The sequence below is a fragment of the Eubalaena glacialis genome, chromosome 10 (genome assembly GCF_028564815.1).
Source record: "Eubalaena glacialis isolate mEubGla1 chromosome 10, mEubGla1.1.hap2.+ XY, whole genome shotgun sequence".
NCBI lineage: Eukaryota > Metazoa > Chordata > Mammalia > Artiodactyla > Balaenidae > Eubalaena > Eubalaena glacialis.
Window position 1 is genome coordinate 116,704,988 of NC_083725.1, and position 25,147 is coordinate 116,730,134.

At 44.4% G+C, this 25,147-nt stretch overlaps 1 protein-coding gene across 4 annotated transcripts in view; it reads right to left on the minus strand.

The window, feature by feature from the left end:
- PC (pyruvate carboxylase) overlaps nucleotides 1-25,147 on the minus strand; it is a 105,607-nt gene that overhangs the window by 55,739 nt on the left and 24,721 nt on the right. The window lies entirely within an intron of this gene.

Below are 25,147 nucleotides of genomic sequence, written 5' to 3' on the forward strand. Positions count from 1 at the left end.
AAGGGCAGTGGTATTTGGGTTTTACAAGGGGAGGAGGACCGGGGCCAGGGATGGGAGAGCCAGGCAGGAGAGAGAGCTTCTGGCCTAAGAAAAGGAACAGAGGATCCAACAGGAGAAGAAAAAAATGAGGCGTCTAATGTCTTTCTCCCCCTCCTGAGACCTCAGGATGCCTCAGGTCGTGCCCCTGGGAACTGGTAACATCATGGGGCCAGGAGACTGGATTCCTTACAAGGGCACGTTACCCAGTGGCTCTTGTGGGCTGTTGGCCTGGTATGACCTCGTTAGCAAGGTTTTTTTTTGTTTTTTTAAAATTAATTTACTTTATTTATTTTTGGCTGCGTTGGATCTTCGTTGCTGCGCACGGGCTTTCTCTAGTTGCGGCAAGCAGGGGCTACTCTTTGTTGCGGTGCGTGGGCCTCTCATTGCGGTGGCTTCTCTTGTTGAGGAGCATGGGCTCTAGGTGCGTGGGCTTCAGTAGTTGTGGCTCGTGGGCTCTAGAGCACAGGCTCAGCAGTTGTGGCGCACGGGCTTAGTTGCTCCGCGGCATGTGGGATCTTCCAGGACCAGGGCTCGAATCCGTGTCCCCTGCATTGGCAGGCGGATTCTTAACCACTGTGCCGCCAGGGAAGCCCTAGCAAGGTTTTTAAATGCACGCCCACATTATTAAGCCCACCCAGACCAATTCATTTAGTGCAGTGTTCTCCCAAAGACCACTCCAGTCAAGAACAGGAGTAGAGGGACTTCCCTGGTGGTCCAGTGGGTAAGACTCTGTGCTCCCAACGCAGGGGCCCTGGGTTCAATTCCTGGTCAGGGAACTAGATCCCGCATGCATGCCGCAACTAAGAGTTCGCATGCCGCAACTAAAAAATCCTGCATCCTGCAACTAAAAAATCCTGCATCCTGCAACAAAGATCCCGTGTGCCGCAACTAAGACCCGGCACAGCCAAAATAAATAAAATAAATAAATAAAAATGAATCTTTAAAAAAAAAAAAAGAACAGGAGTAGCGTTCCCACCCACTGCGTATCACCCACTACCACCAAAACAAAAACAACCAGCCTCAGCTCTGACAAGCTCTTGGAGGGAGCACAGTCAATAACTCACTGTTCTAACTTTGTTTAGTGTCCAGAACCCGAGGTTAATTAGTCAGAGAGGGCCTTCCCTGGCTCCATGCGTCCACCTGACATGGCAGCTGGCGCCCAGAGAGCCTGCTAATGAAATGTGGGTGCACCTGGTCCCTAAGTCAGGTGAAGGTCCAAATCACAGGAGCCTCCTGGAGCCCACAAGTTAAGTGAAAACCCAGTGGGGGCCCTCGGATCCAGGATCTCGGATCCAGATCCTGACCCGCACAGCTACCTGTGTTTCCACCTCTTCATCTTTCTCCAGAGCTGACAACAAGCAGCCTCGTACTTCCCCTCCAGCCCACCAAGGAAGGGTGCGAACCACTAATAAACCATGCAAAGACCGGCAGCTGGAGATCCCAGGAGATGAGGCCAGAATGACACTCCAACGAGAGGCTCTGTCCAGGAATAGTAAAATGTTTTGTCATCTATAAACTGGGGATTAACAACATATACCTTGCATGGTTGTTTGTGAGGGCTCAATGGATCTGGTTACTATGAACAGCCACTTTCTATTCAACAGCAGCAGGAATGACATCTAGAGATGAGACTGGAGGTTAAGGAGGAGACTGACAGGTGGCCTGGCAGGGAAGGAGGAAGAGGAAGTGTTCCAGCAAGAGGGAGCATTGTGACGGGAAGGCCACCTGGCTTTGCGTGTTCACAAGCCATGTGTGGCTTGGCGTGACTGGCACACCAGCTGCCACACAAGGCTAGGGAGAAAGGCAAGCTCCCTACCCCTCACTGCATCACAGAGGAACGTAATCATCTATGCAGCTGTTTTCAGGCTAAGCAGAACATCCAGCACTGGAAATGGCAGCAACTAACTTTCTACGCAGTTGTGAAATACCACCAAGGCCACCAATTACTACTTCTTCACGGTTGCTTTCTTCATCTTAGGAAACAAAAGTTGGGGGAAGGAGTAAGGGTCTGTCGCAGGTAACCTGATGGCCAAGTTATTCTGGTTTCATGGGTTGCTCAGATGTGGAAACAACACTGTTGACCCTACGTGTGACAGACAGACCAGACTTCCCATCAGGGACTCCAAGTAGGAACGACATCGGTCTGCACTCAGCTCTGGGGATGGGGACATGGTCAACAAGAGGCAGATCTTGCATCCGTCTCAAGCCTCTTGTCTCACACTACCAGAGCAGCTGGACCCCTCTAATGGCCTTGGTCCCTCATTCTTCTCTATCACCCCAAATCCAGCCACAAAGGCATTGAGAGTCTATAACTTCTAGGAGCAAAGCAAGCAGAATATCTTCCATTTATTCAAAAAGCTTATAAGGAATGCCCACTGGGTAAAAGAAACAATGCTAGGTGCTATGGAGAAATAAAGATAGAAGGTGATGATCCCTGCACTTTAAGAATTCACCATGTGGATGGTGGAGGCAAGACCTACACGTGGCAAATGAGCTTCCACCACCAGAGTTAATCACCAAAGGATGACGCCACAGGGTATAGGGTCACAGGGCTGTTTCCAGGCCTCTGCTGGCACTTCATCACCCTCAGAAAAACGCAACAAGCCCACTACTTGGAGACATTAGCTCCAGACTAATGAGCAAATGCTTCTGGATTGATCCAACCCAACCCTAGTGTTAGGGAGCCTCACAATTTCCAAGAAACCCCCATTCCCTTCCTCCTCCACACAACTCACATCTTCCAGCACCACGACTCCCCTGGTCCAGCGCCACAGCTTGAGCTCTGGGAACTGTGCTGAACTGCAGCTCCAACACGTAATTCGCTCTTTGACTTGGGAATTTTCATGACCCTTTGAACCTTAGTTTCCTGATCTATAAAATGCAGAAAGATCTGAGTCATCTTGTAGAGTTGCTCTGAGGGCTTCAAGAGGTCATGTGTTTTTGAAATACCTAGAGAGTCTGGCACATTGGTGATGCCCAGAAGAGTGATCCCAATGGTCAGTCCTTGTGATATCAGCCTTCATCCATCTCTCTTCCCATCATGCCCAGGGGCTCAAGATAAGAGAGGCAGCAACACAGAAACAAGCCTGGGGGCCAAGAACAGCGTGTCAGTCTCAGGGAGGATGATGACTGGAAGGGGCTGTGAGTCACAAGACCCTGGCCCTGCCTCTGCGACCATCAGCCAGTGCTGTGCTGGGACTCACCTTGCATTCTGGGCTTCGGTGTCTTCAACCGTTACACCAGGGGCAGTAATGACCATGCCTTCTTCACAAAGGTGGTGTGGGTAAAAAAATCAATAAACCGTAAAACCTTTACTGTAGTGCACCGTGCTACTGAAGTGCCAGGCCCTATGGAGACTCAGTGTGGTTGAGAGGAGAGAGTGGGGAGGAGGGGTAAATAAGATAAAGTTAAATCAAGATACAGTAAGACAAGCACCAAAAAGAATAAAACACCGAGGAACAGATTTAACAAAAGTGCGGACTGGTTCGCTGAAAACTACAAAATATCATTGAAAGAATGTAAAGACCTAAACAAAAACACCTCATTTTCACAGATTAGAGACTTAATATTGTTAAAATGGCAATACTCCCCAAATTGATCTACAGATTCAACGCACGCAATCTCTATCAAGAAATCACAGCTTACTTTATTAGAAATTGACAAGATGATTCTTTGCATGGGAATGCAAAGGAACCAGAACAGCCAAAAAAATATTGAAAAAGAAGAACACAGTTGGAGGACTCACACTTGCCAATTTCAAAACTTACTACAAGGCTACAGTAATCAAAATGGTGTGGTACTGGGATATAGATAGACATATAGATCAGTGGAATAGATTGAGGGCCCAGAAAACTCTCACATTTACAGCCAATTGATCGATCTTCAACAGGGTACCAAGACAATTCAACAAATGGTGCTGGAACAACCAGATATATACACGCAAAAGAATGAAGTTGGACCCTAACCTCACACCATCTACAGAATCTCACACAAAATGGATCAAAGACTTAAATTTAAGGCCTGAAACTGTAAAAATCTTAGAATAAAACATAAATCCTTGCGGCCTTGGATTAGGCAATGGTTTCTTAGCTATGACAGCAAAAGCACAAGCAATCAAAAAGAACATAGGTAAATTGGCTTCATCAAAATAAAAAACTTTTGTGCTTTCAAGGACCCCAGCAAGAAAATGTAAAGACAAACCACAGAATGGGAGGGGGGAAGAAAAGTTTTATAAATCATATAACCTGATAAGCGTCTAATATCCAGAATATATAAAGAACTCTTACAACTCAATGACAAAAACACAAACAACACAACTAAAAATGGGCAACAGATTTGAATACACATTTCTCTGAAGAAGACATACGAATGGCCAATAAGCATAAGAAAAGATGCTCAACATCATTAGTCTTACAGAAAATGCAAATCAAAACCACAACAGGATACTACTTCACACCCACTAGGGTGGCTATAATCAAAAAGACAGACAATAATAAGTATTGGTGAGGATATGGAGAAATTGGAACGCTCATACACTGCTGGTGGGAATATAAAATGACTACTTTGGAAAACTCTTCGAAGTTCCTCAAACAATTAAATACAGAGTTATCGTATGATCCAGCTCTTAGATATATACACAAGAGAAATGATGAAGACATTTGTCCACACAAAAACATGCATTTAAATGATCATAGTAGCACTGTTCATAATAACCAAAAATTGGAAACCCAAATGTCCAACTGATGAATGGATAAACAAAATGTTGTATAGCCATACAATGGAATATTATTCAGCCATTAAAAATTAAGTATCGTTACTTGCTACACAGTAGATGAACCTTGAAAATATTCTAACTAAAAAAAGCCAGACACAAAAGGCCACTATTATACGATTCCATTTCTATGTAATGTCTAGAGTAGGTAAACCCATAGAGACAGAAGATGGTTGCCAGGGGCTGTAGGGGAAGGTTTCCTTCTGGGAAACAGGGTTTATTTTTGGGGTGATAAGAATGTTCTAGAATTAGATAGTGGTGATGGTTCTATAACACTGTGGATATACTAAAACCACTGAATTATACACTTTAAAAAGGTGAATTTTAAAGAATGTGAAATATATCTCAATAAAGCTGTTATAAAAATAAAATTTTAAAAGTAATGCATGTTAAAGCTTCTTGAAAAGTTAACATTCTTGTGCAAATAAGTTTTTTGTGTTTGCCTTTTAACCATCAATCAGAAGTCTAGATGCTCCTTGATCTCAGAGAGTTTTCTATTAAGGGGAGGAGGGGTTTCTGTAGACAAAGGAAATTCAGTACTGGGTTATTCTAGGATGTGGTACCTTTGCTGATATTTATTAATTTGTTTAAAAATAACAAACACATTACAAGCTAACATAAATATTTTAATAAAGTATAACTATATTTTTAAAAACTTAGTGAGAAGAATGGGTCTTGTTTTACATTTTGCAAATCTCTTTAATGTTCAGCTTAATAGAAGACGCTGGATTCTCACATCTGCACTTCTGTGTTCAATTTATTGTAATAAGTAGAGTCTATGAAGAAAATCTAGACTCGCCCAGACATGTAGTTGCAAAAGGGAGGAATATTTTAATTGTCTTTTCAGACAATTGTGGATACCACTGTTGGATACTATAGCAAAACTTGACAAATGGTAGTTAATTATAATGTGAAATATGAAACCCTTTGGACTTTAATGTATTGTTACGTTAAAAATCCATTGGCCTTTTTTTTTTTCCCCTAATAAATTTTATTTATTTATTTATTTATGGCTGCGTTAGGTCTTTGTTGCTGTGTGTGGGCTTTCTCTAGTTGCAGCGAGCAGGGTCTACTCTTTCGTTGCGATGCGCGGGCTTCTCATTGTGGTGGCTTCTCTTGTTGTGGAGCACGGGCTCTAGGCGCGTGGGTTTCAGTAGTTGTGGCATGCGGGCTCAGTAGTTGTGGTGCACGGGCTTAATTGCTCCGCGGCATGTGGGATCTTCCCGGACCAGGGCTCGAACCCGTGTCCCCTGCATTGGCAGGTGGATTCTTAACCACTGCACCACCGGGGTAGCCCCCACTGGCCTTTCTTAAATTGCAAATGGGCCTTCTCCCAACATGATTTTGTAACGTCATACACTGGTCATCTGGAAAATACCGGTTTACTGAGTTACTCTAATCCTCAAGATGCTGACACATTTTACTGATATAATAAAATGCCAAGATGTCACCGGTGTAATATCACCACCCATCTCATCAGAAAACTCTTTAAGTATTGAGAAGTTGTCGAGCACAAGAGGATGGATAGAAGCTTTCCAAAATGCTGATTTTGGCTTGAAAGCTCTAATTTTACCAAATACTATTGGTAAACAAACTGGCAACAAATACTATTAGTTGTTTTCTTTGAAGCAACAGGCTCACTACATTCATTTTCGAGAAAAAGTCTGTCGGATACCCAAGTCTGAATAACCATGGCTGCCAGTTATTTTCAAGTAAAAACAGCATCCCCTGAAAATACGGCTAGTTCAGCTCATAACTCAAAAACCCCTGAGGGCTTCCCTGGTGGCGCAGTGGTTGAGAATCTGCCTGCCAGTGCAGGGCACACGGGTTCGAGCCCTGGTCTGGGAAGATCCCATATGCCGCGGAGCAACTGGGCCCGTGAGCCACAGCTACTGAGCCTGCGCGTCTGGAGCCTGTGCTCCGCAATAGGAGAGGCCGCGACAGTGAGAGGCCCGCGCACCGCGATGAAGAGTGGCCCCCGCTTGCCGCAACTGGAGAAACCGCTCACACAGAAACGAAGATCCAACACAGCCAAAAATAAATAAATTAATTAATTAAAAAACAAACAAAAAAACCCTGAAGTGCTTTCCCTCGAGCCAACCAATGCAGTTTGTTTACTTCCCATCTCATCATCATAGAATATCAAAGACCTGCACACAAGCATAGAGAGTTAATAAAATGAGCCACCTTTACTGTTTCATCAAGGTCAGTCTTAAGTGAAGCTGGCTCTTTTGAACTGCAAGTGTGTGGAGGTGAAGGGATCCGCCCTGACTCCTGCAAAGCTGCCAGCCGTTTTGCCCACCATTGCTTTTGCACCATCAGTGCAAATGTCAACACAGTGGAAAAGGCAGGTAACTTCCTAGTATTATATGAAAATCTGACTCAGGGACCCCCTCGAAACAGTCTTGAGGACCTGCAGGGACCTGGGGACCCCACTTGAAGAACCACTGGTCTAGGAGGCCACTCCCTGTGGACTGAGAGAAGGAAAAACAACTTTAAAATAAAGCAAACAGGCTTCTTCACTTTGTGACATAAGAGGAGGTAGTGGAGGTGAGTGCAGAATGGGCTGTGATTCCTGCACTGAGTCAGGGCAGGTGGACTGACCTCAGCGCCCTGTACTTGACCACCTTAAAGGGCCCAGGAGTTTCAGCTGAGCAGGTGGCTTCCTGTGGTTTCAAAGCCTCACAAACAAGCTCTCTGTCCCACACCACCTTCCCACTCCTTTGACCTCGACACAAAAGAGGCCCCTTCAATCTCGGGATTGTTCTGCCCTACAGTAGACAGGGCAAAGAGGAACACATGTGGCTAGGGAAGGATGGCAGCAAGCAAGGAAGAAAGGGAAGAGGGCAGCAAATATCTCACCTTGGCTCTGCCCAGTTGCCCCCAGTCTCAGTTCACCCAGGGGGCGCAGAGGGGGCTTCCTACCAATTCTCTGCATTCCTACCACACTCCTCTCCTGCCAGGTCAGAGCTGGCCTAGATTCCTGCCAACTCGCCCCTTAGTTCAATGTGAACAAAGGGGTTTTCCCCCTTTTGCTTCCCCCAGACTAAGGTCTCTTGGTAGGAAAGGCCCCCTTCTCTGCACCTCAGTTATCAGCTCCCACCCAGCAGCAACCAACACAAGACCCCATGTTGGCTCAAAGCCTTATCCTCCCACAATTCCAGTAAAACAATGTGAAGTCAGGGTGGGAACGAATTTCTCATTTGAGACGAGACTGTTAAAACTGCAGCAGCAGGAAAGCTGCTGGCCCCGGAGCCAAATGCAGAAAACAGAGTGCCATTCAGGCCCGAGGGAGAAACAATAGGCCCTTATCCTACACTCTGGTCTAGGCCAAGAGCTGCTAAGCAGAGCTGGAAGGCCCGATGGGTAGCCCCTGGACAGGGCTGCCCTAGGATACGTGGGGTCCCAGGCAAACACTTGGGCGGGGGGGAGCGGGGAAATCCCCTCATCTATATAAAAAACTTGAGTCGCTCAAAATTAGCGTGTCAGCACCATTTTGGCTGCCCAACCTCACACAACCCTACAAAGGACTGTCGCAGCCACCAGCGGAATCTGCCCTCCTGGAACAGGGCCTGGACTCAGGGCCCTGGGACAACCCCACAGGACATGTGGCTGTCCCTGCACAGGGTAGAGGGTTGAGAGCTCCCCAAAGTGGCTGACGTGGGGCCCAGTCTGGGTTCGGAATGTCCAGCTGGAACAGCACTGGAGGGAGGCCTGCAAAGTGTGGGCCCCTCAGGTGCAGAGTTCCAGGCAGAGGCCACACGTGCCCGGCCTAACGGTGGCCCTGGCCCTGCAGACACAACCACGGTCATGGCCTGAAGAGCTACGAGGGCTGCCTTCAAAAAGGAAATCAGGGCCTCACAGCCCGGGTACTTCTTGTTTTCCGGTCACTGCTACCTGGGCAACCCCGAACTCGGCTCAGTTTCTTCCACCTGCGCTCCTGTGGGTACCAAGGCGGTTTGTTCTGAATTCACACCTCACCCCTGCCCAGTGTCTCTCAGTAAGGTCAGCAGGTAAGAGGCCAGGAAAAAAAGACATCAAGAAGACTCTGCTGGGAGTTCTTCGAGGGAAGGGCTGAGCCTGGCCTGAAGTAAACGCCTAACAGATGTGAGGAGAGAACCAAATAATCCACCATCTGATAATCTGCTGCCGGGCAAGAAAGCATTTAATTCAACTTGAAACAAGCCCTTCTGCCATCACCCCAGTGACACCACAGGGGCTAGTTAAGAGCAGTGCCACACGGGGTCCTAGGGTGCGCCAGTGGGAAGGGACTCACCAGGACGACACAGCTCCGGAAGAGACTCCAGCTGGGGAGGGGGAGGCGTGGCTCCAGCCAGGGAGGGGGCGTGGCTGTCATAGCTCTTCCCACCCCCCACTCCAGTTCACTGAGAGTTTGAGACGTGAAACCTGCCCCAAGTTCCCCGGCGTTCTGCCAAGATCCTCACCCAGCCTGCTGTGAAGCAGATAACAGCACAGCGGGGGAGGCTTCTCCTGGCCCACTCGGGTTAAGGCACTCTCCTTACATCAAGGCTGCAATTACATGGCAACTGGCCTTCTCTGTCTGTCTCCTCTGAGGACAGGAGATCAGGGCTGTTTTTCTGGTTCCCTGCTGTGTCTCCAGTGTGTAGCATGGGGCCTAGAACAGGGTGAGCACTCAATAAATGGTTGGGGAGCAAATGCAAGTCTCTCTCAGCTACACAGTGGCCCCTGAAGCTGAGGGCTAGCTGCTGACCACTCAGAGCCCAGTGACCATGGAGACCAAGGGCTCCATCCCGGGCGGGGCTGTGCCAGGGGCCCTCCCCTCGGTGGGGGCGACTGGGAGAGGGGCAATAGGCCTCAGCGAGCTTCATGGGGAACAATTCATTGAGAGGCACTGGGCCAGGTTCTGAGACTTCCATGACAAATATCCTTAAGTCTCGTGCTAAAGGAACAGAGAGGGCGATCAGGTGGAATTCCTGACCCTGAGGAACAAGCGTGGGGGAGAGGGAAAGGCTGGTTCCAATCCTCGGAGGCCCCACATTCGGTTCACTCTCCCTTCTCCTTTCTCAGTCCTCGCCTAGCACCAGCTACTGCTTGAATCTTTTAGCATTTCAAGCTGAGTGCTAACTACCCTTTCTCCCCATGCTGGCTCAGTCTCTCCCTAAATGCTCTTATACCACCACCCACCCACCTCTGCTTCAGTCCCTCCTTCTCCTCCTCACCCCCTGAACAAACACACCAACTAGCGTTGCTTTTAGCCACCAACAGAGTCTGCTAGAACTCTCTCTACTGCTGGTGGGACTGGCAAAAACGAATGAGCTTTTCGCGGGGCCCAGACCTCCTCCCTCACTCTCCCATCAATGCCCAGGCTTTCCGTGCGTGGGTTCCACTTTCCAGGGAAGGCACCCAGTTCTCATTCACCACATCCTTCCTGAGTGCCCCCACCATTCAGCCCAGCCCAGTGTCTTCCCCCAGCAACGGGCAGGCCTGGTTCATGGCTCTGGACAGAACACCTGTTCTGCTTGTTGCCAAGCACATTTATTTGTGCAGTCTGTGTTCCGAAGAAGGTTAAGAGGAGCCTTACTTCCCAAGTGATGTGGCTGGCTAGAGGCAGCAAGCAGCTCACTGCACTGCCAGGCCTGAGACCATGGCTTATTCATCTTGGCATCCCAAACCTAGCAGAGCAGGGAACCAAGCAGGCACTGGGTAAACGTTTAGAGAACAAATAAACCCTAAAGGGAGAGAAACATGGCTCTGCAGAATGTACAGAAGAATACCTGGATCCCAGGCCTGGCTCTTCGTGACCTCGGGCAAATCATCTGCAAAATGAGACTTCTGATACCCCTTAGGAATGTATGTGAAAGTACTTTGCTTACTGTAAGGGCCTATGCAAACTGGTATAGGTTTCCAGAGATGGCCCCTCACCTTTTCCTACCTGGGATAAGGAGTTCAAGGATATGGAAAATTGATAAGCCAAGAAAAGAAGTCAGGTCTGAAATTCCAGAACTAAGCTCCAAGGAAAACAGGAGCCAGGCCCCGGACGACTGATCGCATTTTATAGTGGTTGATGTGTTTGTTGCTTTGTACATTGTTCTCAGGCTTTGTCTGGTATGTCTGTGTTTTGCCTAAGCTTGATCTAAGCTTCATGGTAATCTAACACCTACATAAATGCATGTCAACTGCTCTGAAATAAGAAAGTTGCTGACAAGGGGAAAGGGTCTGGAAAACTGTTGGCATCGTGTATAACAAGGGAGAGATGATTTTTTGGCCTGAGGTGCCGGCAAAAGGCACCTCAGCCCCGGCCTCAGCCTTCCGGACAGCGGCACTCACAGCTCCGGGTGGGCTGTGGGGAGGTCCTTGGAAGGGCTGCCTAGGGCCTGGGACGGTCCATGAGGACCTCCTGCTACAGGAAGGGGAGAAATTGGGATCCTGTTAGCTCCCCCCTAAGTTAGCACGTGTTCCTATCCAGCATGGAGCACCCAGCATCCTCTGCAAAACCTTGAGTCAAAATGCCCAAGTCCCTACCCTTGCCACAGCTTGTGAGCTCTCTAGGTGGTAAGGAAAACAGCAAGTAAAATCTTCTTTCCTCCTCCTAAGTAATTCTGAACTAAAGGAAAATTCATGTGAAGGCAATTAGAACTCTTGTCTCCACCTGCAGCTCCTGCAGAAGGGAGATAAATAAACCACCAGGCCTGAGTCTGTAAGAGTCTATTCTGCTGCTAACATTTCTACTTCTGATATTCTCTTTTTGGGGTAGGGAGATGAGATGGGTGGGGAGATGAGAGGCAAAAGAACAAATAAATAAGGGAATGAATAAAAGGTTTCCCCACCCCCTAAGTCCCCAGATGTTCTGCTCACCCTGGCCTCAAAGCAGGGCCCCCGCCCAGTGGAGAAGGCCCAGGACCAGAGGGCAGCAACACTCGGGTCTTCCTGAAGATCTCTGATCCAGAAGCGCCCCTAACACAGCAGTTCAGGGAGGAGCTAGACCAAGCCCCACAAGCCTCCAGCACCCCCAGAAACCAGAGGGTTCCAGAAGAGGCCCTGGGAAAGACTCCAATAATCCTGGCATCATGGGCCCAAGTGGACTGATTCAAGCCACCAGGTTAGTCTCAAAGGGTAAAATAAGTGAATGGAGTCCCTTTTTCTATTTTCAAATTCTCCCTTCACTCACACCCTTAAAGAGCATCTTTGCGGAACCCTGGATGGGGCTTCCTGTGTGCAGTCAGGGACTCTCCAGAGACCTCCAGGAGCTGGACAAGCTGGGAAGGAACGAGAAGCCATTGCCTGGGGGGAGGAGCGCAGGGTGGGAGTGGGCGACAGGGTAGCTACAACAATCAAATGGGCTCCAGGCCAGAGGCAGTGCACAGGCCAATCCTGAGGATCTGTGCTAGGAATAGCAAACAGATAACAAAGGGGGAGGGAGGTTCTAACTCCCATCGCTGAGAAAAGAATGAGACCTGGCAGTGAGGGGCGTGGTTCAGGCTCCCCACCTTGAATTGAGGTCAGAATCAAAATCTAGGCCTCAACTCTTTGGGGAAGAGGTACTGTATTATTCAAGAAGAAAATGAGTTTATAAAATGGGCATCAGGTCAAAGGCAGATCAGTGACCCAAACTTTTGCATATGATACTGGTTTGACAATATCAGATACAGCCTTGAAAATGTAGGTTACCACAGTGCCTGGCACAAAAGGCTTGTTGAATGAATATGTGGGTAAGTGAATTCAGATTGAGGCTGGTTTGACCTGGAATAGTCAGAGTAGCAGAGACTGAAAGAAGATGCGTGTGCAACTAAGCTTATTTTACCATGGACCCAGGATACCGCACGCCCCTAGCTGGGGCATAGAGGGAAGGGGAAGGGAGGAGGGGGAAAGCAAGGGAGATGTGTTCTCAGACTCTACGTGCCAACAAGATGAGTCCCAGCTGGCTCAGGAGACCCCCTGAAGAAAGGTGCCAGGCTACTCATCAGCAGGGCCGTCAGCCCCAGATTGAATATGTGTCTGAGACAAGTAGAGGGGAACAGGAGAAATGGCACGGACCTAAAACCGGGTACGTAAAGTGGCAGTCACCAGAAGGCCTGTCTCCCAGGGACCTGCTTGCAGCTTCAGAAAGGGCAAAGGGCCAGCTCTAAGCAATGGTTTCCTGTCGACCCCAAGATCCCAAGACTCTCAGAGTCACTCCTGTCTTCACCGCACCCTCCTGCAAGCAGCCTCACTGGTTTGGCTTTCTTCCTTCTACCTGGGATCAGAACTCCGACCTCTTCAGGGAATGGTGCTGGGCCTGGGCTCCCATTCAATTTGCTTAATGCAGAGAAATGTGATAGAGGAAATGTGGCCGAGGACAAAATGCCTCACTGGGTCCACGGCTCGACTGCCCCCCAGCTGCATCCATTTATACACCTGTCTCCTCCGCTTCTGAGAAAGACGACCCCCAGGGCATCGAGGAGTGTGGCAACAAACCTTGCTGGAAACCTCAACTGCTTGCTAAAAAACCTTCTCCCTCACATTTCTTCAAGCCCTTGGGCAGGATTATCTTTATCTTTACTACAGCCTTAAAGAAGCATTCCAGAAAGGAAACAAAAGCAAAAAGAGAACACAGGCCAAGGATAATCTTGTAAAACAGATGAGAACCAAGACGTCTGAGCAGAGAACCCTGCTTCCAGGCCCTTGGCATGACTCAGAGGCTAGCGGGGAAGGAAAAATAGAAGGAAACCACAGGCTTTGCGAAGGACGCAAGCACAGCAATGACACAGGGAAACACACCACGCGCAGCACTCCACAGCGGGGCGCGTTTTCTTCTTCTGGCAGTGCCCGGCACAGGGCACGGCCTGGGTTGTCGGGCAGAGAGACGAGTCTGAACCTGGGCTCTGCCACTTCGTACCTGCACAACTCTGGGCAATCAGCTCACCTCCTGGAGCCTCAGTTTCCTGAAGGTTAACACCTTCTACTCTCCAGAAGAGACCACAGCAGAGCAGAATGGACGGAGCCGCCATTACTATTTTACTGTTGTATCCTTTTATATAAATTGAGTTCTAAACGAGGAAAAAAATCAACCTGCAGATACAACATCACCCAAGAATTCTGATCTGATTTTGCCCACACTTTGGAACTCTCCCTGAGAGCTCCAGACTGGCAAGCCTCCACAAAGAGAAAGCTACCTCCTCCACATCATTCGCAAAGGGGTTACTTCCCTAACCCCCAGCTCAGTTAAATAGGAAAAAAGAGGCCCACCACCTTCCTAAGTACAAGTCCCCTGTGCTTGTGAATGAGGTTGGGGGTCCCCTTGTTTGCATAAAGCCCACCCAGCATCTACGATCCCAGAAGAGACTTTCTGAAGAAAGAGGGTTTCAGACAGTATTAATTTAAATCAGAGGGGTGGGGGTAGAAAACGGGGTTTGGGGCTTGAAATCTAAACAAACAGAATAATGACAAGAAGGATGAAGAGGCAGCTACAGAGAGCGATACTTTCATTCAAAAAATCACGGTCCCATCCTAAGATTAAAATATTCTTTTGGTCATCAGCTCAGTGAGGAAAAGCAATGGCCATCAGCTCTGCTGGACTTGCATCTACAACTCCAGGGAGAAATGCCTGGTCTTCCTCTGCTCTACCCTTTCATTTCCTGTCTCTGGCCCACATCCCCACATGGCCGCAGGTGACGTGGGCATGAGTCATATTTACCATCCGTAGGAAGCGGAGAGCCATCGGCCTCTCCATCACTGAGAAGCCCTGTTAGTTGCACTCCAGGTCCTGGGCTCTCCCCTCACTCTGAGCAACTGTCCGGCCCAAGTTTGCCGTTAGCTAAAAAGGGGGTTTCAGGACTTCCCTGGTGGCGCAGTGGTTGAGAATCTGCCTGCCAATGCAGGGGACACGGGTTCGAGCCCTGGTCCGGGAAGATTCCAAATGCTGCGGAGCAACTAAGCCCGTGCGCCACAACTATTGAGCCTGTGCTCTAGAGCCCGCGAGCCACAACTACTGAGCCCGCGTGCCACAATGACTGAAGCCCACGCACCTAGAGCCCGTGCTCCCCAAACAAGAGAAGCCACCACAATGAGAAGCCCGAGCACCGCAACCAAGAGTAGCCCCCGCTCGCCGCAACTAGAGAAAGCCCGCGCGCAGCAACAAAGACCCAATGCAGCCAAAAATAAATAAATAAGTAAATAAATTTTTTCTAAAAAGGGGGGGGGGTTTCAGACAAGGATGCAGAGAGTATGAGAGCATCCTTATTCCTGGAAAATAACTCCCAAGAGAAAAGCAAGGCACAGGTCAATAACATTAGCTTCATAGACAGAATGGCCAGTCATTGCTACCACGTCTCACCTCAAGGTTGCTGAGCCATGAGTGCAGCAGGGAAAGGGGACCAGATACCACTGAGAAGCAAGAAGGCAGACTGGCGAGCATCTCTGCCACTCACAAAGGGAAAGGGAGAAGTCTTAGAAGTCCACCGCCTCCTTTCCACAAAAGAGCTATATCATAGATGAAGGTTTTAAATGGGTCACAGAGAAGCACACAGCTTTGGAATTCAGAAAATGACAAGGCCAAAAAAAGAGACAGAGAGGAAGAAAAAAGTTAGGAATTAAGGGGGTGTTGACTTAGCAGAACGAATGGCAAGCACTCTGTTTATTCTTCCTTCTTATTTGCAAACAAGAGAGATGAGATCTTTGGACAAGAGGACAATGGCATCCTAGGCTCCTGTCTCAGAGAAGGTGACTAAGAAGCTATTTAGCAGGAAATGATGAAAGCCAAGCAAACTCCAGATGCAGAGAAGATGATGAAAAGAATGACAGGGCAAATAGATTTCAAAAAAGAAGCTCCTTTGCAGATACAGAATTGTTTGGAGGCCTCTAAAAGCTAAAGGCCACAGTCCGGGCAAGACCATTACCTGAACAGTCTCTTATAATTAGCAGATATTACCTCTGTGATCAGAAAAGGCAAGCAAGCTATTTTCTATCAGGAAAAAATATGTCCACAGCTTACAAATGTAAAATGTAGAGCTCTTACTGAAAGGCACATAAACAATCTGGAACAATAGGTAATTACAGCTAACCTGCAATTGTCCACACTAGTGAAATGGGAATAGCAAGAATAGGTAATTCAACAAATATTTGTAGCGTACTTCTTAAGTGCCTGGCATAGCAGAGGAAGTAGAATTTTTTTTAAACTGTATCAAATCATGGTAAATTGATACGACCAGAGACTAGGTACATGACCAATTAGAATTATATAGCAGATGGGCCTGATAATGTACATACAGTGGGTTCAAGTATGTACAAAATGTACAGGTGCATTGGCACACAGGAGAAATTGGTCTAATGTGATGTGAATAAACTTTCAGTTTGCTACTTTAGAAATTTTTTTTAGTTTTTTTTTCACTATTTTAACCATTTTAAAGTATACACCTCAGTGGTTTTTAGTATATTCAAAATATTGTGCAACTATCACCACTATCTAATTCCAGAACATATTCAGCACCCCACAAAGAAACCTGGTACCATTTACGGTCACTCTCCATTTCCCCCTCCCCCCACCAATGGCAACCACCAATCTAGTTTCTGTCTCTATGAATTTACCTATTCTGGACATTTCATATAAATTTCATACAGTATGTTGCCTTTTGTGTCTGACTTCTTTAACTTAGCATAATGTTTTCAAGGTTCATCCATGGTTGTAGCATGAATAACATTCCACCATCTAGATATACCACATTTTGTTTATCCACTCATCAGCTGATAAAAATCTGGGTTGTTTCCACTTTTTGGCTATTATGAAAAATGCTACTATGAACATTCATGCATATGTGACATTTTACATACATAATTTTTAACCATCCAGGCTGGCCTTCCTTGTTATGCTTTAATTAGTCAAGAACTTGACCCCAGTAGTCTGACTCCGGAGCTTGGCTCCCAATCACACCGCTGTATTCCTTCATTTTCATTCTCTGATATGGAAGGTAACAGCAGTGCGGAAATGTGCTAGATGGCAGAGGGAAGCAGCTGAAATTTAAAAGTCATTGTCAACAATCTATATACATGAAGCACCAGCTGCACGGACAGAAAACCACCTGACTGTACTCCTTCCTGTCCCCACAACCCCACAGAAGGGAGTTTGCAGACCGTCAGGGAGAAACTCCACAGGCTTTTGGATCCTTTAGTAAAACAGGGATGCTGTTATGTGCATCCATGCTGCTGTGAGGCTAAATGAGACAAGGGGGTGACAGGTGGGCAAGCGCTTACTCAAGCCCCCGGCACACAACAGGCTTTCAGTAAGGGTTTGTCTATTCATGCAATAAAGAAAAGGATAGAATTTGGGGTGCTAACTTTGGGTTCTGCTCTCCCCACTTGAAAGAGCTGGATGGTGTCAAACCTACTTAAGATGAAAGAGTGGTGAGGAAGGCAGGAAACCAGAGCACAGGAAACAAGAAATGTTTGTAGAATCAGGACTAAGAGAAAGAAAAGAAAAATGTAAAGAACAGAAGAAACTTATATGAAGAAACAGGAAGGGGAAAATGCTAAGAAAATAAAAACAAACATATGAATTTTTGTCTAAAATGGTCCAAAGAACAGACTGATGCCTTGTGATGAGCATAGCATGACAGGCAGATATCAAAGAGACTAAAGAGGACCACCTGAGAGCAGAGACAGAACTACTAAAGAGGCAGGAATGCCTCAGGGCGCACAGAGGTTCCAGGGCATTTCCCTGGCAAAGGAGGGGAAGCTGGAGAGCAGAGACCTAATAGGGGAAATGAGACCCTATGCAACTGATTACACTGAAAAAGGCAATGCTCCACAGCACAGAACATGTCAGAAATGTGATGGCTAAAACTGTTAAACTCAGTAGGCAATTTATAGAACTGAGGCAATAAAAAATGCAAAATTCATGTAAAGAAAGTGGGAGGAGAAAAAAAAGGGGCACTAGGTAAAGGAGAATATGAAAAAGAAACAGGTATTTTAGAGGAAAGTTGTCTTAATTTTTTATATCATTATAGAATGTAGAGTTCTACAAAAAATGAATATAAACGTGGGAAATAATACCTGTATATTTATGGACACACCAGTAAGAGATGGGTGCCTTCCCAGAATCCTCCTACCTCTTTTATTTTGTATACATACAGGGTAAATCACAGTTAGTTTTGGTCAATCATGGTTAATTTAGTCAATTTCAGCTCCTAGCACAGTAGCATCTACCCATTCCCTACCCACCCCAATAGCAGGCAACTGTGCCACTGTTCTTGCAGCACCTTGCACAGAGCTTGTGGAGCCATGGTGGGCAGAAAGGACTCTGTCCTCCAAATACTGAGGACAATCACTGATTGCTGCTTCTTATCACAAAGGTGCAGACAAAGAGGCAGACAGCCATTGTTGCTGCATCCCTCTCATCCCCCCACCCAGCCCCACTACTGCAAGCCCCACCCCCTCTGGCTGAAGTGACTGCCAGGGGATTTAAAGCGCCCACACCATCTTTTCTCCCACTTCATTTTTGGCTTTTTCTCCTTTTGGAAGCCAGACATTAAAGACTAGGAAATTCAAAAACAACTGCATATACAGGGAAAATTAGAAAATGACCATGCACGCCTAGGAAAGGGCTCAGAAAACACCTGAAAAGACCTTAAGTTTACACCTCAGGCTTATTCTTGGCACAGAGACAGCCTACAACAATCAAAAAAACAAAAACAGCACACACACCCTGGGAAAGAGGGAGAATCTGATTTCCAGAGTTGCCCCATTATTAGAATTAACTGTCCAGTGTTCAACAAAAAATATCACAAGGCATACAAAGAAACGAGAAAGTATGGCCCATTCAGAGGAAAAAACCTAACAGAAACTGTCCCTGAAAAAGACATATATATATACTAGCAGATATACTAGACAAAGACTTTAAACTGTCTTAAAGATGCTCAAAGAACTATCAGAAGATGTGGAGAAAGGCAAGAAAATAAATGAAAATATCAATTAAAAAATGAAAATATCAATAAAGACACAGAAAACCTTAAAAGAAACAAACAAAAAAAGTCTGGAGCTGAAAAGTACGATAACCGAAATGAAAAATTCACTACAGAGATCCAAAGCAGATTTCAGCAGACAGAAAACAGAATCAGTGAAATTTAAGATAAAACAATGGAAATTATCAAGCCTGATGAACAGAAAGAAAAAAGACTGAAAGAAAGGTGAACAGAGGCTAAGGGACCTGTGGTATCCCATCAAGTGTACCAACATACGCTTTGTAGGAGTCTCAGAAGGAAAAGGGAGAGGGCTTCCCTAGTGGCGCAGTGGTTGGGAGTCCACCTGCCAATGCAGGGGTCACGGGTTCGAGCCCTGGTCTGGGAAGATCCCACATGCCACGGAGCAACTAAGCCCGTGTGCCACAACTACTGAGCCTGTGCTCTAAAGCCTGCGAGCCACAACTACTGAGCTCAAGTGCCACAACTACTGAAGCCCGCACACCTAGAGCCCGTGCTCTGCAACAAGAGAAGCCACCGCAATGAGAAGCCTGCACACCACAAAAAAGAGCAGCCCCTGCTCACCACAAGAAAGCCCGCATGCAGCAAAGAAGACCCAACACAGCCAAAAATTAATGAATTAATTAATTATTTTTTAAAAAGAAGGAAAAGGGAGAGAAAGGGAGAGAATATTTGAAGAAACAACAGCTGTACATGTCCTAAATTTGATGAAAAACATAAATATAAACATTCAAGAAGCTCAACAAACTCCAAATAAGATGAAGAAGTCAAAGAGACCCACACCAAGACACGTTATAATAAAACTTTCAAAAGACAAAGACAAAGAGGATTTTGAAAGCAACAAGAGAGAAGCAAATTGTCACATACAAAGGATCATCAATAAGATTAACAGCAGGACTTCCCTGATGGTGCAGTGGTTAAGAATCTGCCTGCCAATGCAGGGAAAACGGGTTTGAGCCCTGGCCCAGGAATATCCCACATGCCGCGGAGCAACTAAGCCCATGCGCCACAGCTACTGAGCCTGCGTACTGCAACTACTGAAGCCCGCGCGCCTAGAGCCCATGCTCCGCAACAAGAGAAGCCACCGCAATGAGAAGCCCCCACACCGCAACAAAGAGTAGCCCCTGCTTGCCGCAACTAGAGAAAGCCCGCACACAGCAACAAAGACCCAACACAGACAAAAATTAATTAATTAATTAATTAATTAATTTTAAAAAATCAGATTAACAGCAGATTTCTCATACAGAAACTTTGGAGGCCAAAGGGCAGTGGTTCAATATATTCAAAGTGCTAAAAAACAAACCAAAACAAACCTATCAACCATATGTCCTGTATTTGGCAAAACTGTCCTTCAAAAGTGAGGGGAAATTAAGATATTTCCAGATAAACAAAAGATGAGGGACTCTGTGACCACAAGACCTGCCCTGCAAGAAATGTTCAAGGAAGTCCTACAAGGTGAAATGAAAGTATACTAGACAGTAACTCAAAGGCATATGAAGAAATAAAGATCTCAATAAAGGTAAAAACATTAGCAATTATAAAATCTAGTATTATTGTAACAGTGGTTTATAACTGTACTTTTTGTTTTCTACATGATTTAAGGGACTACAACTGACCCTGAACAACACGGGTTTAAGCTGAATGGGTCCAACTATACAAAGATATTTTTCAATAGTAAAAACTATAATACTACACAGTCCATGGTTGGATGAATCTGTGCATACAAAGGAACCAGAGATACAAAGGGCCGACTATAAGTTATATGTGGATTAACCTCTGCATTGTTCAAGGGTCAACTATAATACATTTAAGGAAAAAAAAATTATTAGTGAAAAAGCTAGTATTACTGTAACTTTGGTTTGTAACTTCAGATCTTGTTTTCTACATAATTTAGGAAACAAATGCACTAAAAGGAATTATTGTTTTATGTTTGGGGGCACACAACATATAAAAATGTAATCTTATGACAAAACAACTGAAAGTGGTGGGAGTGTAGCTGTAAAGGAGCAGCTTTTGTATGGTACTGAAGTTAAACTGGTATAAATTCAAATTAATGCTATAACTTTAGGATTTTAAATGTAATCCCCATAGCAACCATAAAGAAAATAGCTATAGGATATTACACAAAAGCAAATGAGAAAGGAATTTAAACATTTCACTACCAAAGAACAACTAAACACACACAAAAAAACAGCAACACAGGAAATGGGGGATAAAAAAAGCTATAAGTCATATAGAAAACAAATAGCGCAATGACAGAAGTCCCTCCTTATCAGTAGTTTCTTTAAATGTAAATGGATTAAACTCTCCAATCAAATGACAGAGATTGGCAGAACGGATAAAAACACAAGATCCAACTATATGCTGTCTACAAGAGAGTCACTTGAGATCCAAAGACACAAACAGGTTGAAAGTGACTGGATGGAAAAAGATATTTCATGCATAGTAATCAAAACAGAGCAGGGGTGGCTATTCTAATATCAGATAAAACAGTCTTTAAATAAAAAAAGGTTAAAAGAGACAAAGAAGGACATTATATGTTAATAAAAAGTTCAATACAGCAAGAAAACATAACAATTATAAACATTTACACACCTAATGACAGACCATCAAAATATGTGAAACAAAAACTGACAAAATTGAAGGGAGACATAGACAGTTCTATAATAATAGTTGGAGACTTCAATACCTTACTCAAAATAATAGGTAAAACAGAAGTAAGGAAATAGAGGACTTACACAACACAATAAATCAGCTATATCTAATAGACGTATGAAGAACACTCTACCCAACAACAACAGAATACACATTCTTCTCAAGTGCACGTGGGACATTTTCCAGGATAGACATATATTAGGCCACTAATTAAGTCTCAAAAGATTTTAAAAGATACATATCATACAAAGTATCTTCTACCGTAACAGGATGAAGTTAAAAATTAATAACAAAAGGAAAACTGGAAAACTCACAAATTTGTGGAAATTAAACACATTTTTAAAAAACCCATTGTTCAAAGAAGAAATCACAAGGGAAATAAAATGCTTAGAGGCAAATGAAACCGAAACCAGACATACCAAAACTTATGGGATGCAGTGAAAACAGTGCTGGGGGGAAATTTATAGCTATAAATGCTTACATTAAAAAACAAGAAAGACCTCAATCACCAACCTAACTTTATAACTTAAGGAACAAGTAAATGATGAACAGCTAAGTCCAAAGCCAGCAGAAGGAAGGAAATAATAAAGATTAAGAGCAGAGATAAATGAAATAGAGAATAGAAAAATAATAGAGAAAATCAGTGAAACCAAAAGTTGGGTCTTAGAAAAGATCAACAAAATTAACAAACCTTTAGCTAGATGGACTAAGAGAAAAAGAGCGAAGACTCAAATTACTGAAATCAGAAATGAAAGTGGGGACATTACTACTGATTATACAGAAATCAAAAGGACTGTGAGAGATAACTATGATCAACAGTACACAAACAAACTGAATCACCTAGATGACATGGATAAATTCCTAGAAACAAAAGCACAAAGACTAAATCACATAGAAATAAAAAAATCTGAATAGACCTATAACTAGTAAGGAGATTGAATCAGTAAATAAAAATCACCCAACAAAGAAAAATCCTGGACCTGACGGCTTCGCTGGTGAATTCTATCAAACATTTAAAGAACTAATACCAATCCTCCTGAAACTTTTCCAAAAAACTGAAGAGGAGGGGACACTTCCTAACTCATTCTATGAGGCTAGCAGAATCCTAATAACAAAGCCTGACAAAGACACTACAAAGAAAAAAAAACAACTACAGATCAATATCCCTTATGAACACTGATGTAAAAATCCACAAACAGAATTCAGAGGCATATTAAAAGGATTATACACCATGACATAGTGGGATTTACTCCTGGAATGCAAGGATGGTTCAACAAACAAAAATACATCAATGTTATATGCCACATCAACAAAATGAAGGAAAAAAAAAAACCACATGATCATCTCATTTGATGCAAAAAAAGCATTTAACAAAATTCAACACCCTTTCAGAGTAAAAACATTCAACAAAACAGTAATAGAAGTAAACTACCTCCTCATAATAAAAGCTATTCATGAAAACCCCACAGCAAACATAATACCCAATGGTGAAAGACAAAGCTTTTTCTACAATCAGGAACAAAGTAAGGATGCCAGTTTCTCCACTCTATTCAACATAGTACTAGAAGTTCTAGCCAGAGCAACTATGAAAGAAAGAGAAATTAAAGGCATCCAAATTGGAAAGGAAGAAGTAAAATTACCTCTGTTTGCAGATATGATCTTACACGTAAAAACTCAACAAAGTCCATAAAAAAGCTGTGAGAGCTAATAGATGAATTCAGCAAAGTATCAGGATACAATGTCAGCACACAAAAAACAGTTGCATTTCTATACATGAACAATTAATTATCTGAAAAGAAAATTGCAAAAACAATTCCACTTACAATAGCATCAAGAAGAATAAAATACTTAGGAATTAACCAAGGAGGTGATAGACTGGTACAATGTAAACTATAAAACACTGCTGAAAGAAATTAAAGAAGACATAAATAAATGGAAACACATCCCATGTTCATTGATTGGAAGACTTAATATTGTTAAAATGTCAATACTACCCAAAGCATTCTACAGATTCAAAGCAATCCCTATCAAAATCCTAATGACATTTTTTTGTAGAAATAGAAAAACCCATCCTGGAATGGAATCTCAAGGGACCCCAAATAGCCAAAACAATCTTGAAAAAGAAGAACAAAACTGGAAGACTCATACTTCCGGATTTCAACACCTACTACAAAGCTATAGTAATCAATTACAGTGTGGTACTGGCATAAAGACAGACACATAGACCAATGGAATAGAACAAAGAGCCCAGAAATAAACTCTCACATATATGGTCAAATGATTTTTGACAAGGATGCTAAGACTATTGAAAGGGGAAAGGACAGTCTTTTCAACTAATAGTGCTGGGAATATTGGATACCCACATCCAAAAGAATGAAGTTGGACTCTTACCTAACACCATATACAAAAATAAACTCAAAGTGGATCAAGGACCTAAATGTAAAACCAAAAATAACAACACTCTTAGAAGAAAACAGGACAAAAGCTTCATGACTTTGGACACTGGACTTCTCTGATATGACACCAAAGGCACAAATAACAAAAGAAAAAATAGACAAATTGAACTTCATGAAAATTTTAAAAATTTGTGTATCTGAAGACATTATTCAGATGGCCAAAAAGCACATGAAAAGATGCTCAACATCACTAATTATTAGAGAAATGCAAATCAAAACTACAATGAGGTACCACTTCATACCGGTCAGAATGGCCATCATCAAAAAATCTATAAACAGTAACTGCTGGAGAGGGTGTGGAGAAAAGGGAACCCTCCTACACTGTTGGTGGGAATGTAAACTGGTACAGCCACAATGGAGAACAGTATGGAGGTTCCTTAAAAAACTAAAAATAGAGCTACTATGTGATTCAGCAATCCCACTCCTGGGCATATACTCGGAGAAAACCATCATTCAAAAAGATACATGCACCACTATGTTCACTGCAGCACTATTTACAATAGACAGGACGTGGAAGCAACCTAAATGTCCACCGACAGAGGAATGGATAAAGAAGATGTGACACATATATACAATGGAATATTACTCAGCCATAAAAAAGAACAAAATAATGCCATTTGCAGCAACATGGATGGACCCAGAGATCGTCATACTGAGTGAAGTAAGTCAGACAGAGAAGGACAAACATCATATGATAACGCTTATATGTGGAATCTAAAAAAATGTTTTAGATGAACTTATTTACAAAACAGAAATAGAGTTACAGATGTAGAAAACAATCTTATGGTTACTGGGGCGGGGGGAAGAAGGGGAGGGATAAATTGGGAGATTGGGATTGACATATACACTCTACTATATATAAAATAGATAACAGGGCTTCCCTGGTGGCACAGTGGTTGGGAGTCCGCCTGCCAGTGCAGGGGACACGGGTTTGAGCCCTGGCCTGGGAGGATCCCACATGCCGCGGAGCGACTGAGCCTGCGCTCTAGAGCCTGTGCTCTGCAACAAGCCAAGACAATGAGAGGCCCGCGTACCGCAGCGAAGAGTAGCCCCTGCTTGCCTCAACTAGAGAAAGCCCATGAGCAGCAACAAAGACCCAATACAGACAAAAATAAAAACAAATTAATAAATAAATTTATTTAAAAAATTAAAAAATAAAAAATAAATAAAATAAAATAGATAACAAATAAGGACCTACTGTATAGCACAGGGAACTTCTACTCAGTATTCTGTAATGACCTATATGGGAAAAGAATCTAAAAAAGAATGGATACATGTATATGTATACCTGATTC